This window comes from Passer domesticus, chromosome 3 (genome assembly GCF_036417665.1).
Source record: "Passer domesticus isolate bPasDom1 chromosome 3, bPasDom1.hap1, whole genome shotgun sequence".
In the NCBI taxonomy this organism is placed as follows: domain Eukaryota; kingdom Metazoa; phylum Chordata; class Aves; order Passeriformes; family Passeridae; genus Passer; species Passer domesticus.
The window spans coordinates 18,940,036-18,958,062 of record NC_087476.1 but is presented as its reverse complement, the minus strand read 5'-3'; the positions used below and the strand labels follow the sequence as shown (position 1 = coordinate 18,958,062).

The 18,027-nt window shown below is 39.4% G+C and overlaps 1 protein-coding gene and 1 long non-coding RNA gene across 24 annotated transcripts in view; one reads left to right on the top strand and one right to left on the bottom strand.

The window, feature by feature from the left end:
* Positions 1-18,027, bottom strand: part of MYT1L (myelin transcription factor 1 like) — a 304,897-nt gene that overhangs the window by 244,041 nt on the left and 42,829 nt on the right. The gene's annotated exons all lie outside the window — the stretch shown is intronic.
* Positions 13,257-16,925, top strand: LOC135297937 (uncharacterized). Of its 2 annotated transcripts, XR_010359875.1 has the most exons (4): positions 13,257-13,734; positions 14,991-15,072; positions 16,017-16,143; positions 16,827-16,925. It is a non-coding gene; the product is annotated as an uncharacterized LOC135297937 (long non-coding RNA). The 2 variants fall into 2 exon arrangements; XR_010359876.1 differs by lacking the exon at positions 16,017-16,143 and having other exon boundaries at positions 13,320-13,734.

Genomic DNA, 18,027 nt, shown 5'->3' with positions numbered 1-18,027 from the left:
CATAAATTAACTACTATACTGTACTACTGAAAATTTTGCTTCCATGAGCAACACATTTTCAGCAAAGTTGTCACATAATCTGTATGTGTGAATCTGGCAAAAAAAAAAGAAAACAAAACAAAACAAAACAAAACAAAACAAAAAAAAACACACAACAGGATAAACCAGATCCATACTTCCAAATCTCTGTAATTCCATTACCACCTTTATTTTCATCTGCCATCAGATATTAAATGTTGTATCTCCATCCATTTTATGTAAAAAATCCTCTGTCATATAATTTTGAATACAAATAGTCTGCAGCAGTGAGGAATCAGTACCCTGTCCACATGCATGCTTTCATTGATTCTTTTGTTCAGGCATTATTATTCAGATTTCCATACAGATCTTACAGAAAATTTTAAGGATGTCCTTCTATCAACATGAAGAGACAGAGCTCAAAGAAAATAAAGAAGCTATGCAAGTAACAGACTAAGTGCACTGCTTCACTCTGATTCTGTGTCATTTAATCTCATAGTGTGTATGCTTCTCTGAGAATGAAATCCATGGCCTCATTTCAACAACATAGGTCTCAGACACATACTAAAAGAGATTTTATGTTAGATATGAATAATATCAAAACACCACCCTTTCAAACTGCCACAGACACACTTCTGGACAGCTTATATAAATGGTGAAAACAGTGGAAAACCCTCTTCTACCTGACACTCCCTGTGATCAAGATTTTTAGCATAGTGGGCAGCATCTTAATTTTAGGCAGACTGAAATTAGTCACTACAGCGTAGTTTGCAAGTACATCCACACATAGTTGTCAGTTGAAAATACAGGGAACAACATCCTAGAATTTCAGTACCAGTGCTCAAATTTAACCATGATTTGCATCTTGTTTCCCAGACAAGCCACTAGAGGGTGAGACAATAGCAAAGTTGGTAAGATTTGAGCAGGTCTGTCTCAGGGCGGGCGCTGATGCGCGAGCAGGCAGAGCAGCCTGAGGAAATGAGCTCCCAATAGCTGCTGGAGGCAGCTTACCTGTGCCTCATCTGCAAGCTGAGACACAGACATCACAGACCACAGACCACATAGCAGGAACATGAGTTCGACAGTCACACAGCAGTCATTTTTTTAAATGTATCAGAGTTGAAGATTCACTGTAAGTGAAGGCATTATTTCAGTGGATTGGTAATAGATCTCTCTCCTTCAAGTCACCAGGCAGCTGAGCAGGTCACTAAGGACTAAATGTTGTTTGCATTTGATGCTAACAGCATACTCAAGGGCTTACTATAAAGCAAATAATTTGATTCTGTCTCTGCCAATGTTGCTAAAAACCTGTATTATAAAGAAAACTCAGCAACATTTCTGTTAGCTCTGAATTCACCATACACTACTACAGTAGCCTAATTTCTTAAGAAAATTCCTGCCTTTTTAATCTCTGTAAAATCAAATTCTGACCTGGCAGAAGTGGGCACCATTTCACTGAAGTCCAAACTGATATCAGAGTTGAACTAGGTCTTGCACATCCAAAATCTGTGACAGAAATACTTGATACAGCTCCTAGTACTCTGCATGGAACCAGACTGCACCACTCCCAGCTATGGTTGTACCTAAAAAACCTACCATTTCCTTTATCAAGTCTAGAAACTTGTACATATTAACTGATATCTGTAACTATACATTGCCTATTGCGTACAGATGTTGTAGTTCAAAAAGGGAACCACAGGAAAATTTTGCAGAAGTTAGAATAATCTCTGCAATGTTATGCAGTGCTACAGACACATTCTTTAAATATCCATCCCTTTCAGAATGATGGTGAATGAGCTGAAGCATTTCCCTTTTAGACTGACCACTTTTCTCTGGGTTTTCTTCTTTTCCATATTAACCATTGCAAGAAGAAAATTTATGTTAATCTATCTTCCATTTTTATTTACATTGACACACATATTGGTATTTAGGAAACTGGGAAAGGCCTTTGTAGGCTCAGGTGGTATTGGACACAGAAAAGAAAAACTCACCAGCTTCCCCTTTCACCCTCTCACATCACAATTTGTTTTGTTGCACTTGTCCAACTAAAAACAAAATAATGTTCTTTTATGGCTCTGCGAACCCACAAACTTTCACAGAAGTGATGACATTTGGAAAGAACCTTTTCAAGAAAGTTAGCAAATGTATTTATTTTCATCATATTTCCATTCTTTTCTGCTTATTGGAGGTTCTGAGCAATTTCTTCTGAAACTGATGAGTTTCTTATGGATTTTAACAATTTTTTTAAATATATACTATCTTTCCTTTATGCTTTTACACAATATAAAACATCAGCAATTTACTTATTTAATCAATTATTTTATTTTCCTGTATCCCTTTTTCATGTGGGACTCTAACTTAAAAAAACCCCACATTGAAAAGTGAGAGAAGCAAACTATTTCAAAGATGCTACAGACAGAGGTGGTGGGAACAATTATCTGTGATCTGTATGATTAGGAGACCAACTTGCATAGAGAAAGCGAACTAAAAAGCAGGCTCTGAACCTGTATGATGAAACAAATTTCAACTGGAGGAACAAATTTCACTGTCACCAAAGCAACAGTTTGGCATCCAGTAACAAATCCTCACTGGAGGTGAAGAATTCCTATCTGCACTTCAGTGCTATTACCTGAGATGCCCTTTTTCTTATTCACTCTTTCTTTACGAAAGAATGATGCATTTGAATGTCTAAATGCACCGAGCGGCACGACAAAAGCTGTGTGGTGGCTCTTATTACCATGGAGGAGCACGGGAAAAGCAGCAGCAATGATTGATTAGAATCTTTATGAAACCACATGCACGCGTGTGCACACTCGTTTTTCAATGCATTTCTGTCCTCATGCACGAGAAATGTCTTCCGTGCACACAGGTAAGGCAGAAGGCAAAAGAAGAAGACACATTTTACATTCTTAAGTGATGCTATAAGCATGCTAGGAAAATCCTACCTGGCGTGCCTCCGAACTTAGAAGATTTTTTTATTGTAGCCAATAACAGCCAAGAAGCTCAAGAAAAGGAACATATGCATGTATGAACTGGTGATGTATATAGGGGAAACTGGCTTATTTTCTAAGTAAATAAATTCACAAATTGGTGGTTTTGATGTTTTCTGATGGCTAATGACTATAACCTTGTTCTTTTTGTATACAAGAGCCTATATTATATTCACAAACAGAAACCTTTATTTGTATCTATACTTCATAGAAAATGTGATGCCACATCAGCACCAGGGTATAAGAGCCCCTGACATCTGTAAACCCCTTTTCCTAAAAGCAATTCATGTGATATTCTTGAGTAGGGATGTCCTCTAGCCCTCTAAGGATGAAAACTTCCCTTGCAGTTAGAAGTCATACTTTTTTTTCTGCTGCTCTTTGTAACTGTAATTTCTTCCCCTGTTTATCTCCCCAAGTCAATTCCTGTAAATGAGTTTTTAAAAACATTTTTTATCTTCAGTTTTAATTCATGCTTGTTGTGAAATAGTATGAGCTGCTCTGCACGGAGGACACAGGGTAGGTGCTCACAGCACTGTCTGGTAGCACACCACCAAAATATCTGTATGCGAGGCCACCTTCACGATGGAGCTGCAGGGTTCCCTCCCTCACTAGGGAGCTCTGCCAGAGACAACCCCACACATCTTCTACAAATGCCTTTGTAGAGCTTGGGAAGGAATTATCATAGCTCTAAAAACTGTGCCTGTTTGGCAGTCGGCAGAGCAGCCTCAGTGCAGGGTTACACAGTGAGCAGTCCTGCCACAATGGCACTGCCCAGCATCACTGATGATCCTGCTGTCGGCAAGAGAGTGCTGCAGGGGAACAGGGACTGCAATTAAACAGAAGCACTGGGAGTACCAGCGCACATACAAACACCTACCTGCCAGAAATCTGAAGACCACAGGCTTTCAAATACACTGCACACAGAATTAGATAATAGGGCAAAGAAAATGACAAAAAAAGAGAAGCATTAAATGTGAATTCCAGAGACATTCAGGACATACCACTACTGAGCTTTGGCAGATGTAGATATATATTCCTGTGTTATACTATATTTACTAATTAACCTGGTTGCAAGTAAATATATTCAGGATCAATTAATTAAAAATAATTTGAAGATTAAATCTAATCCTTAAACAATATGATTGCACGATCTTACAAACACTCATTTTTAATAAATGAAAAAGACAGGAGCTTGACCCTTGAGTTTGCCAATATTTGTTAGAGAGATTTAATCTCCAGTCCTGGACTCTGCTCAAAGAAGACAAACAAAAACAACAGGAAGCCTAATTTCACTTTAGTTGACTGAAATTAAAAAGAGCAGCCAGTCCGTTTTGGCTTACATCAGAAAATACCTCTGTGCATAAATGGCTGTTTTGCTCTTCCACAAAGACTACCTCTGCCTTTGGCCAAAGGTAAACCACTTCTCAAGTTTTCCTACATATTTTTTTTTCTAGGTGAGAATGTATCATAAAGAAATAGTTGCAGAAGTCATTCAAATTGCAGTAGAATCCCTACTCTACAAATAAACATTTTTCTTTATCTAGGGCCATTCTGCTTGCATTTGAATTAGCTTGTGGAATGTCTTCTTACACACAGTCACATCCTTCAACTTCTTCCAATCCTGTGCCTCCAAAAAGGCAGAGCAGAGCACGTCTTCCTTGCATAACTGAATTATGTGGGGATCACTTAAAAACCAGGAAGCATAGAGAGGATGGAGAGTGCTGCCACATCTGAGTGTTAATTGGTATGTGGTAAGTGTGCAAAAGCAGACTTTCTGCAAACACCTGTCTGCAGCATCCGGCAGCTGGTTAATTTCCTACTCAGTAAAACTACAACAAGAGATTAAACCCTACCCCAAGCTGATCTAATATACATTTGGATTAAATCTGATCTAGACTATTCCTATTTTCAGAGACACTTAACACAATTTAATTCCCAGTATATTTCCCTACTCTGTCATTTTTCATGTAGACTTTGCAACCTTTATTCATGTCCCCTAATAAAGCAATGGATCTCTAAAAGGCAGATATTCAGGCTAAAGTGCTTTAAAGATAACATAGACTGGTAACTGTACTTCAGAAACAAAGAAGGTCTTGACTGTTTCTTTACTGATCTGACCTAAAACAAGACAGCTCTTCACACTAAGGTTGCCTCAGACCATGCATGTCACAAAGCTGGCTCTCTGGTGAACTCCACAGGAAGAATAATCTAAAAGTTTTCTTTACAGAGACTAGAGAGAGATACTCACCATTATGGGGCTATATTAGGACAGAGGTCTAAGACTTTAGACAATTAGCATTAAATGAAAGCTTGAGTAAGAGTTGGAAAATATAGTTCTTTCTAAAAAAAGTCACTTTGAGACAATTCACATAATAAAGGTAAAAGTCTAACAGTACATTGCACAAAAAACTCACTTGAGTTATGGCTAGTTCAGCACAGAAATCAAGTCACACATTGAACATGCCAACAATCAGCTGGAAATCAAAGCCAGTGGGAGAACATTTTCACCAGTGTATATATTTAGAATTGTCCTCTAAAAATGCGTTTTTAATAATTCTCATAACTGGTCTGTGAGCAACACATTGTACTTTTTTTTTCTCTCTTCAGAGCAATTTGAAGAAAAAAGTAAAGTGCTTTATCTTGGCTTACAAATCTACAGAGAATGAAGATAGTGAAGTGTCTGGAGCAAAATCTTTTGAGAAGAGTCTGAGGGAGGGAGGATGGTTTACTCTGGAGAAAAGGAGACTCAAGGGAGACCTCACTGGTCTCCACAACTACCAGAAAGGAGGTTGTATTGAGGTGTGGGCAGGTCTCTCCTTTCATGTCTCAAGTGACAGGATGACAGGAAATTACCTTAAATTGAGCCAGGGAAGGTTCAGATTAGACATTAGAAAAATAATTTCCATGAAAGTGGGGTTAGGAATTGGAGTAAGTTGCCCAAGGAAGTGGTGGAGTCACCATCTCTGGAAGTGTTCAAGACGCATCTGGATGTGGCACTCTGGGAAATGGTTGATGGGTGATTATGGTGGTGCTGGGCTGACAGTCTGGCTGGATGATTTTGATGGTCTCTTACAACTTTGATGATTCACTGAAAACTTAATGGCCAATTTAAAGTATTAACATTTCTTTGTATCTGCTTTTAACTTCACCTTCAAACTGCCACAAATCTGAATTGTGCCAAGGGTACACAAAATGTCTCTCTTTTTTTCTGTTTCTAGCTGGGTGTATGTTTGCAGTTTCTTTACAACCTTGGGTCTCAGTTCTAGTTTTGAAAATACAGGCACTCACTGCTTTATACCTTGCCAACTTGGCTAGGATCCATTTTAGAGTCTGCATGGTGACTGAATAAATGAGACATATATAAAACTGTGCCTGCTTATATTCAGAAAAGCTACATCAAATCCTCAAAGAAAGAAACAGGTAAATAGAATACAACATCTTGCTTATAGATGCACCCTTGGTGTGCTAATATATCAGCAAAGTTTTATCTCTTTTCACATTCAAAATAATTCTTTTCTAGAGGGGGTTCAAAACAAACTGCCAGGCTTCCATATACCTGAGTTCTGCAGTTAAAGACTATTCTCCTGCTTCATTAGAGTATGGAAATGCTTTTTTAAAACTCAGTTAATAGTGAAATTGGTGTACTTTTTGCATGGGCTTGCACATTTGCTACCACATCAGAATAGTTGATTTTCCAGTTGTCTCTGCAAGGCAATAGGAAAGCACGAAGCTGCCCTTGCCACTTCCTTGGGAACATGAAATATCACATGCACTGCTTTTCCCTTAGAATCAGAATCACAGAATATTCTGAGTTGGAAGGGACCCACAAGGATCACTGAGTCCAACTCCTAAGTGAATGGCCCATAAGTGGATAAAAACCCATGACCTTGGGGTTATTAGCACCACGCTCTCACCAACTGAGCTTATCTCAGTGGCAACATGCTTCTCTGCTACTGCCTCCTGCATAGCTTATGACCAGCAGGGTCCATGTATTTTACTGTATTAATCTGCTTTTTCACATTTAATTGCTACTTTCAGTTATGAACTAAACACAGCTTCAAACCACAGAAAAAAATAACGCAACAGAAACTGTAAGTTGCAAGATAGCATAAAATGCCCAGTACTCAAATCAGCCCCAAATTTCCCAGGTTTAAGACTGCAAAACTAATGCTCCTATAGACCATGGTTGTCTTCAACATCTACAGCAAAATGACACAAAGTTACTGTGTTATTTTAAAAATACAATCAAATTCTACATGCATGAAAATTTGTCATTAAGGTAGCCTGTATCTATCATTACTAACTCTGCTAATTTTTAGCATTAGTCAGGAAAAAACCCACAGTGTAATTTCTGAAAAATAAATGGATAAATGGATAAATAAAAAGATTCTAGACCTTGATGGAGCTTCATTTAATAGAACCTTTTGGATCTACATACAGAGAATAATCTGTACCAGTCTCACCTTTCTACTGTAAATCATGATTTGGAGGCAAGCAGCACAGCATTACTGGTAGTCTGTGGGACACAGTGGTGAATGGGGAGGCAGACTGCCCTGCAGGGACATGCATATTCACACAGCAGAAAGCAGCAATACACATCCAAGCAGGCCTCCTGTGGCATGCTTTAATTCAAATTATTATCTCAGCTTGCGGAGTTTTTTAAGGGATTCAAAAACAAAGAAACAAACAAAAAAGTAGAAGTTTGGTGTGAAATACAAAATTGCATTAGTCTGTCTTCATCTACTGGGCCACATCAAATGCAGCACAATCAGCAGGTCAAGGGAGGTGATTCTCTTGCTCTGTTCTTATGAGAACCCATCTCAAGTGCTGCATCCAATTCTGTTGCTCCCAAAATATGAAAGACATGAAACTGTTGGTGAAAATTCAGAGCAGGCGCACAAAGTTGGTAAGAGAACTGGAGTTCCTCCTCCAGGAAGACAGATGGAGAAAGCTGGGGCTGTTCAGCCTGGGAAAAAGAAGGTTGAGTGGACACCCCACAGGAACCTTCCAGTATCTGAAGGGGCCTACAGGGAAACCAGAGAGGGACTGTTCATCAGGAACTGCAGTGACAGGACAAGGAGTAAAGGGTACAAATTGAAAGGAGGAAAATTTAGGATAGATATATAGAAGAAATTATCTGCTTAGAGGGTGTTGAGGCACTGCAACAGGTTTCCCAGAGAAGGTGTGGATCCCTGGAAGTGTTCAAGGCTGGCTTGGACAAGGCACTGAGCAACCTGATCTAGTGGAAGGCATCTCTGCTCATGAAAGGGGGGTTGGAACTAAATGATCTTTAAGGCCCCTTTCAACCCTAACCACTCTATGTTTCTATGACTTACAACAGCAGTGGTGTATGAAACTCCAGGAATGAGGTCCAGGTGTTGTTCACTGCATCCAGAAAGGTTTCTACTGCTTCATTGTGGAATGAAACTTTGGTCTCTGCACAATAATCAAATGCAAATCCATGATATGGGGAGTTGCTTAAAAAAATATGAATCCTCTAAGTATTACTACCTCTGTATTCAAAGAAGCTGACACTTATAAAGCAACTAAACCTGAGAATTTCCTAAAATCCCTCTACAGTACTGAAATGAGCTGTCCATAGTCAAAATCTCTTAGGTCAGTTGCCAAAGCAGGCTGTTAGACCTACATGCATTTAAAATGTGAGAATTTAACATTTGTTGTAGCATTGGTCATTCAGCCTACTTTAATGCATTTCTGGCTTGTAAATGATGCACATTTAGCCTGCTCTCTGTGTGGGGCTGATTTTCACCTCAGTGCATAAAACACTTAATTATAAAACATGTCAAGTTTCCAAACAAGAATCAGAAGCTCTCCAGAAATACCTTAGGACTGATTTTGAAGCACTCTAGCAAAGAAAACAAAAAGTGAACAGCATCTGTCTAGCTCAGAAGGATAAAAAGGAAGAAGATTCTGCAGGCATCACAACAAAAGAGATGTTTAAAGAGGGATTTGAAGGGGAATAACAGAGAAAACCGAGATAATATTAGGATAGTGCTTTCAAAATGAAGGAGAAGAAAATGCCTATATGCTTCCATATAGGCAAGACTTACAGAGAGTTTGGAGGAAAGAATCAGCTCACTAATAAACTTGAGATGACAGAGAAGTAGAGTGTATTTTATGAAAGACTTTCAAAGTGCACTGATGCATGTTAATGTGATGCAGAAAAGGCTAGGGGACAAAAGCAAAGAGACAGGTGACTATTAACTGAAGCTGCAGTGGTCATAGAAAGTTTTGATGTTCAACTGAACCCTCTTATTCCCATTTCTTAGAGGAAAATATTGCATTAAGTACAAGGAAGAAGCAGTATAACACAGTTAAAAAGAGACACTTTAAAATTCAAATCTGAGAAAGAAAAACCATGAAAGAGGATTCCACAGGGTGCCTCCATTCTGATGGAGGTGAAAGAAGCAGAAATCAAATGAAGGAAGACTTAGCAAATAGTCTGGATAAGCTGCTGTTCTGGCAGACCCCCACTTCAAAACAGGGATTGAATAATGGGGAAATGAAGTCCAGAGAGGCTCGTTAACACAAGTACCAAAGAGAAGAGACATCTGCAGCACAGGTAACTCTAAGGACGCTGGGATCCTGCTTGGGGAAGAACTAGCATAACCCAAGGGTTCAGTTTCCTTAGAGACTGAGCTTTAACATAACAGATTCATTTTAACTGATACTGATACTGATACTGATACATTTGAGCTAATGCTGCTAGGGAAACAAAAGCCAAGCTCTTTTCTAAACATCTGTGGGATGCATATGTGCACATGCAAAAGGATGAGCATCATTGAATGCTTCACTTTTTGCCCTTAATTGCATAATTTATCGAAGATATTTAATATATCCTCTGTATTTCCTTACGTAATGACAATGCAGCTTAGCTAAAAGACAAAGTGTGATGAATTTGTATGCACACCAACCCCCTCCCCTTTATTAATATCTGTTGGTGATTGCCATGTGATTCTCAGGACCTGGGTTCTTTCTAATTTACTGTATTGTACTGACAATTTCTTATGATTTCTTGCACTAGGTTTTTTTCCTAAGGAAGCAGTAATAAATAAATAAAAATAAATTTTGAGGCTGTGATCTTGCCTGTCATCCTAAGTATGTTCACAACACTGAAGAAGAACATGGCATGCAGCCCACATTCTGCTCCTTTCTTTCAGTATCTGAACTAGCCCAGCTATAGTTTAAAGATAAAGCATCTCTATGTTTCACTACAGTATCTCAGCACAATTTGAACTGTGATTGCGATACAGATCTACCCCAGTTGTGTCTCTGTCTAGAGGTCCCAGCCTAGCTATAAGCTTGCCAACATTTTGGTTGATCTCATCTGAGAACATTTAATTCAATTAGTATATGGTGACTGTCATTTCACAGGTGAGATGAAAGATAAATTGTGCACCCTAGCATTTGTGTATTGAAGATTTCTTTTTACACAGATTGGAAAGTGTGATATGGACTGAACTAAACGTGAGTTTAGAAAAGAGCACAGGAAGAGACCCTTTCTTGGAAAAAAGACAAAATTCCTTTTCTCTCTATAGAGTCCAAGTGTGTGTGTATGTGTGCATGTGTCCATATACCTTTTCTCTTCTCTAGCATTTTCTTGCCTTTGACACTTAAATCTGGAAAGAGGTTGGTTGGTTTTTTTTCTTTTTAAGCAGTTACTATTCCTATTGCTCCATTCATTTTTAGCAACCTACATACTAAAAGGCTAATTTATCATTCTATATGAATGAGCATTGGTGTTTCAACACTTCTCTGCACTGAACTGCATTTTTTTCTACCCATTTGGACGTACTTTCTCCTGCTAAGCTACAGATTTTTTTTCCTGAACTAAGGCCTTAATTCATTACTAAACACTGTTATGATTATGAAAAGTAATGATATTTGGTATGATATTATAATTAGGCAGCTTGAATAAGTTTCACTTTCAGTATGTCACAGAACTGAGGAGAAAATGCTGGTCCCAACACAATAAATATTGTTTGGATAATATTTAAAGCCAGGAAATAAATGCACAAACAGAATTTACCTTATTTCACACTTTTTATCCAAGGTTCTATTTTAAAGGAGGTAAACACAATTAACTGTTAGGTTAACTCACAGAGAATATTGTTTCATTCTGTAGCCAGCCATGCCACGTTAGTACCAAAAAATTATTGGAGAAACCCAGCTCAGAAGTAATCCATATGTGCCAAGTGCAGAGCAAGAACTGCCTTTTGCAGGCCAAAAAGGACGGTATATCATCCTTGGAAAAAGGGGCAGGTCACTTAAGAAGTGTTTAAGGATGTTGTTGGGTCATGAAGAAAGAAAATTAGAGAGGCAAAAGGTCAATTAGCACTTAATCTGGCCACTTCTGTAAAGGATAATAAAAATTATTTTATAAACACATTAACAACAAAACAAGGGGCAAGGAAAATCTCCACTCTTTATTGGATACAGGACAGAATATAGTCACCAAAGATGAGGAAAAGGCTGAGGTACTTAACACCTTCTTTACCTCAGTCTTCAATAAGACAGGTGATCCTCAGAACAACTGGCTTCCTGAGCTGGCAGACAGGGATGGAGAGCAGAAGAGCCCCCCAGTAATACAGGATGAAGCAGTTAGTGAACTGCTGAGACACTTAGATGCTCACAGGTCTCTGGAAACATAGGACCCATCCTAGGGTGATGAGGGGGCTGGTGGAAGAGCTCACCAAGCCACTCCACATCATTTATCAGCCGTCCTGGCTAACCAGTAAGGTCCCAGGTGACTGGAACCTGGACAATGTGATACTCATCCACAAGGAGAGCTAGAAGGGGGATTCAGGAAAGCTGGATCCTAGCAAGGTTATGGAACAGATCATCTTGAGTGCCATCATACGGCACCTGCAGGATGGCCAGGCTATCAGACCCAGCCAGCATGGATTTAGAAGGGGCAGGGACTGTCCAACAAACCTGATCTCCTTTTTTGACTAGGTGACCCATCTGGTGGATGTGGGAAAGGCTGTGTCTACCTGGACTCCAGCAAAGCCTTTGACAATGCGTCCCACAGCACACTCCTGGAAAAGCTGGCAGCACATGGCTTGGACAGGAGCAGTCTTTGCTGGGTTAGGAACTGGCTTCAGGGCCCGGCCCAGAGAGCGGTGGTGAATGGTGCCACATTCAGGTGGTGGCCAGTCACTGGTGATGTCCTCCAGGGACCAGTGCTGGGCTGTACCTTGAACTCTCCCACCTTGGTCAATCCCCAAGCCCTTAGCCCTGGAAACATTAACTATTTACCACAGAGTCGTCTCTCCCAAAGGGAAAAACAGTCTCCCCCATAGACTTGGTGTCACAACTTCCTCTGGTTTCTCCTTCCCCTGTCACTGGCTTGGTACCCCAGTGGCCGCCCCCCTTCCTCTGGTGGCCGGGCCCCTCTGCCCAGCCCTTAGCTCTGCCCCCCACCCCTTCCCCTTTTTAAGCTGCCTGTTCCATGTGGTTCATCCTCTTTTTCTGGGTTTGTCCTTCAGCTACTTCATTACCCTGCTGGAATAAAACCTTGCAAAAGAGCCTTTCTTGCCTGTGTCGCTGAGCCAGCTGAGGTGAGTGTTGAGTGGAGGTTTGACTGCATTGCCTGGATGTTAACTCAGCCTGCTTTTCAACAGGAGAGGCTTGCTGGGGACAAGACATAGGCAGCAGCACTGGGCCCAGTCCTGTTTAATACCTTTACTGTTAATCTGGATGAGTGGATCAAGTCTTTCATTAGTAAATTTGCAGATGACACCAAGCTGGGTGCAAGTGTCGATCTGCTGAAGGGTAGGAGAGAGCTGGACAGGCTGAATCAAAGGGCTGAATTCAACAACATGAGGTTTAACAAGTCCAAGTTCCAGGTCCTGCACTTTGGTCACAACAACCCTCTGCAGCATTACAGGCTGGGAACTGAGTGTCTGGACAGTGGCCAGGCAAAAAGGGACCTGGGAGTACTGACCGAGAGCAGCTGAACATGAGCCAGCAGTGTGCCCTGGTAGCCAAGAAGGCCGATGGCATCCTGGCCTGTATCAGGAATGGTGTGGCCAGCAGGAGCAGGGAAGTCATTCTTCCCCTGTACTTGGCACTGGTGAATCTGTACCTTGAGTGATGTGTCCAGTTCTGGATCTCCGAATCTATTAAGGATGTTGAGATGCTGGAGCGTGTCCAGAGAAGGGCAACAAGGCTGGTGAAGGGTCTGGAGCACAAAATTTAAGAGGAGTGGTTGAGGGAGATGCTGTTATTCATCCTGGAGAAGGAGCAGCTCAGGGGAGACCTTATCACTCTCTACAGCTGCCTGAAAGAAGGCTGTAGCCAGGCAGGGGTCAGTCTCTTCTCCAGGCCAACAGTGACAGGACAAGAGGACATAGTCTTAAGCTGCACCAGGGGAGGTTTAGGTTGGACCTTAGGAATTTCTTCACAGAAGGAGTGACTGGGCATTGGAATGGGCTGCACGGGGAGGTGGTGGAGTCACAATCCCTGGAGGTGTTTAAGAAAAGACTGGATGTGGCACTCAGTGTCTAACTGACAAGGCAGTGTTAGGTCATAGGTTGGACTCAATAATGTCAAAAGTCTTTTCCAACCTGATTGATTCTGTGACTCTGTAATGCTTGCAATGAAATTCCCACAAGGATTGCAAAGCAACAAGCCTTTTCAGCAACAAAAGGACACACATAATGCTTCTATCATACCTACTACTTCTCAAGTGCTGAAAACATTGGTAAGACTTACTTAAGTAAACAATGTGTAAATCTAATAACCTGTATGATTTTGTTGCTGAAGTGATGCCTTTCAAGTAGATGAAGTAAAGAGATTATCTCATTCTCACTGAAATATCATGCTTTCAAGAGATCATAGTTCCTAAATGTTGAAGTTATATTTACAAACACGGTGAAACAATTCTCCAGAACAGGAAAGGAGGCAAATGCTTGGTTTCAACAACTGACAGATACCAATCCGTATATCCTTGTTAATTCTAGTCAATATTGCATGATTCATGTTTTCTAACAAATACTTAGGAGTTTTTAGACCCAAAACTTCCTTTGATCCCTGAAGTTTTGAATTTCTAACCTTGCAAAAAATTTACAAATAAAACTGGAAAAACTGAAGATATGTTTAAAAACAAGAAAGAAAAGAATATTGATTTTTTTTTTAATTCCATGCAGATATCACATCTGATCTTTAGAATTAATTTTGTGCTACAGAGAATCAGCCTGAGTGAGTGGCAGGCATAGGGGATTTAGGCAATTCAGTCTTTATTACTGGATCATCAGTGTTCCTGAAAAGTCTGTAGTTAGAACTGAATTCAGTTGCCTTCAAGTCATATAAAAAGTATAGGCAAATCTAGCTTTCTTTCATAGTAAATAAATAAAAAATGAATAGCCAATAAAAGCTCAGTCTATCCAACTGGATTCTTTCAGGTTCAGCTTGGGTCTCCCTGTCTGACTTACTCTTAACAATTTCCTTACTCATTCAGTCAATTCAGAAAAAAAAATAAACAAAGCAGATGTGTTTATGCACAAGTTAACCAAATGGTTCATGTCATTTCTGTTAGAATGTCAGCATTTACTGAAATTGTTGATATGTGTATGCATGTAAGACACACAATATTGCTAAATACATGGTTGATATTTGGTAAGTAGGGCAGGTAGTGAAAGTGGAACAGACACTCTGCTCTCATTTTCAATCTGGGCAATACCAAGAGAATTAGAAGGGTTAAGAGATGGTTAAATTAGGGCAGAATTTGACCCAAGGATGTTAGAAAGCTGAAACTGTAATCAACATTTTGTTACCTACAAATGTTTAAACACAGTCCTTATACAACACCACAGTGTCAATCCACAAAGTCAATTACCTGTATGTTCACTTCAAATCTAAATGCAACATTGCACCAGCACTGTGGTGCAGCTAGAACATGCAATTTTTTTCTCAGTCTCTACCTTTTCTTCTATTTTTTGTACTGCATAACACCTAAAGACACAAAAGACAAGTAGTGAAGTTGCATGGCTGGAGCCGCTACCTCTTCTAGAAGAAGTTTGACACCCCTGCTCCAAATTAGGTGAGTTAAGGATCATAGTACTAGAGCTCCTCCTGAAATTTAAAAAAGGATCCACACTTCATCTGCAACTTTGTAAGGCTTAAAAGAGCAAAATGTAGGATTACAGATGTTTTTCTTTCCCTTTTTTTTCTGTCCCTGTAGTGTGTTCACAACAATCTTAAGCTAGAGCACAAAAAACTCCCTCTTCTCCATCCTCCTCCCACTTCTCAATTCCAAACAGGCATGCTGGAGTGGATTTTCTCCTCCCTCCCTGGCACCATACATTTACTAAAAGACAATGCCAAAACTGTTTCCATCATTCCCTTTTTCTTGTATTACTGTGGGTCCTGTGAGATCAGGTGCAGAGAAGGAGCAACTCTAAATTATACATTTTCTTGGGAGAGAAGAGGGAGGTCATTAAAGAAGACAGGAGAAAAAGGCTTCCAATGCAAAAGTAAGACAGATAGGAAAATGCTGGGAAGACAGAATATTAGAGGGCAGGGGAAAAGGAAAAAATGCCCAAATGCTGTTACACACACAAATACACACACTTACATATGGTTAATAGGCTAACAGTCTATTAATTGAGGTGAACGACTTATCCCAGTTCTTAAGCTTCCACTAAATACCTTAACATGAAAATTTAGCTAATGGAACAGACTTGCTTTTCTGATTATATACCACTCTTCACAAACAGTTGTACGTTTTGGCATTGCTAACTCCACATAATGTAATACTTAACCCACTCCTGGGGCACATAATCTCAGTTTATGTTCTTGTGATCAAATCCTTCCTGATACCATCTAAGAAGTACTTCAATTCATTATCAGTCATGACTGGGTATAATGAAAAAGCAAGTACACATTCTAGTAGGTACAACCCATGAAAGCTTTTGAATTTTCTGGGAGTGAGAGGATATTGCTCACCTTGTGTTCTCAGTAAATTATATATTTGCCTCAATACAGGGAAAATAGGCCTTTACAGGCACTTCTACCAATTCATCAAAATGAAGCACTGATAATGGCAGCTGAATTCTTCAGCACAGAAGATAAGAGCAGTAGTACCTGGCAGTTTGCACAATTCTGGGTCATGGTACTGTTTTCATTTGACTTCCTCTGCCTATAGTCCATGGAATTATATGTAGGAGCATCTTTCCTCAGCCTGAATCACACAAGATCACTGTGGTATCCCATACAGACACAATATATGACTGCAATAGTGTTTTCTTGTGAACTCAGGCATTTCATGAATCTAACAAAAGCACTGAAAAACTCAACAACCTGTGTTCCACATTTTGTCTGGATATGATACACATCCTTTTCTTTTCCCCTGGCATGACACACTAAGATTACTGTTGCTTGACAAAGAAACCAGTGACTGACACTGCAGGTTCTACATTCTTTCACAGAAGTCTCTTCAAACTGAAATAATTTCTTGTCATGCATTTTTGATCTCAGCTCATAGCTGAGCAACACAATGTCCTTTTAACTTTGCATCCTGGTTTAGCACATTTTGTATGGTGTGCCTTGCTTCTGAGTGAAATTGAACTTATACTTGAGTCTAGGAAAATGGATTATTTTGGCAGCACTGTGCTTCAGCAGACAATTCAGAAGCTGATGTGACCATTCACTTTGCAAGGACTTTTCAATATTGTAACATTTCCCTCCTCCCACACATTTTATTAAGCAATAATACTGATCAAATAGTATAAGAATATTCTTTTTCATTGCAATTTCAAAACCTGATTTCTGCTTATGTGTTTATTCTCCTTTCAGGCATGTCTACCACAACTTGTAATGGAGTGTACAAGTACACGTTTCTTACCATGAATACAAGTCAACCTGCAAAACATATTTTGAATTAATAAACTTGAGTGATTGCAATTAGGACACCTATACTCTGCTGCATCTGTTAACAGAAACATGCCATGCAAATTATGCATGTACAAGGGATTCCCCTAATACAGGATGTATTTCATCTTTCTTTGCCTGATTTTATAAACAGCTCAGAGCAGATAACACAGAAAAAAAATGTCAGCAGGCAGTCAGATATTCTAAAGAATAAGTGGTATATCTTACTTGAATAAGTGCTACTGGCCAAGAAATATTTGCTAACATTAAACAACACAATTTTTGAAGGGAAACAATCAGCTGGCCAATGTAGTAAGAAATAATTCACTGAATAAAGTATTTACTTTAGTATTTACAAATAAATTGTTCCATTTTGGTCTCTAAAAGCTGTGGAATTCTATATTACACAGCTATATGAAGTTAATAATAATTGCAACTTATATTAATAACCCACTCTGAATCACCCCAATCTGTGAGCAATTTGAGAAAAAAAAAACCCAAAAACCAAACAGATAAAAGAGTCATAATCTATCCACTTTTAACAATTTCTCCATTGTCACAAACACATAGAATCTCCAAATACTACATTTTATATTCAGTTCTTTGAGTTAGCTGAAACCTATGTAACATCATGAGTTGGCAGAAGCTCTCTGTTGTCTGTGCCCCTAAGAGGGCACACTGTTTATTCCACAAGTGCATGAAACAGTTGCAATCTGTGAATTACAAACAGGTCCAGGGGTTTGCAAAAAGTGTTTGGATTACTAATATGCAGGGCTTATTTCTTCCAAGTTGAGAGATGTGTACACTGTGCACACACCAACTAATAAGCTCTTCTATGACAGGCATTCCATACATCATTGCATGCTTCTGAATAGTAAACACAGGTTGGAGTTACATGACCTTGTTGCTTGGTTCTGCAATACTTTACACTACTTTAAAAAAAAACAATGGGATTGTTCCTGGCATGTACATTGTGGCTGTGATAAGTAGTTAAAATATACCAATAGCTATAGACATAAAAATACTCTATTAAAACAAAATTGCACATTACTTTAAAATATCTATTATAAAGCTATCACCAGACCACCATCAAAAACTCATCAGGAATATTATTATTCCAGCACCT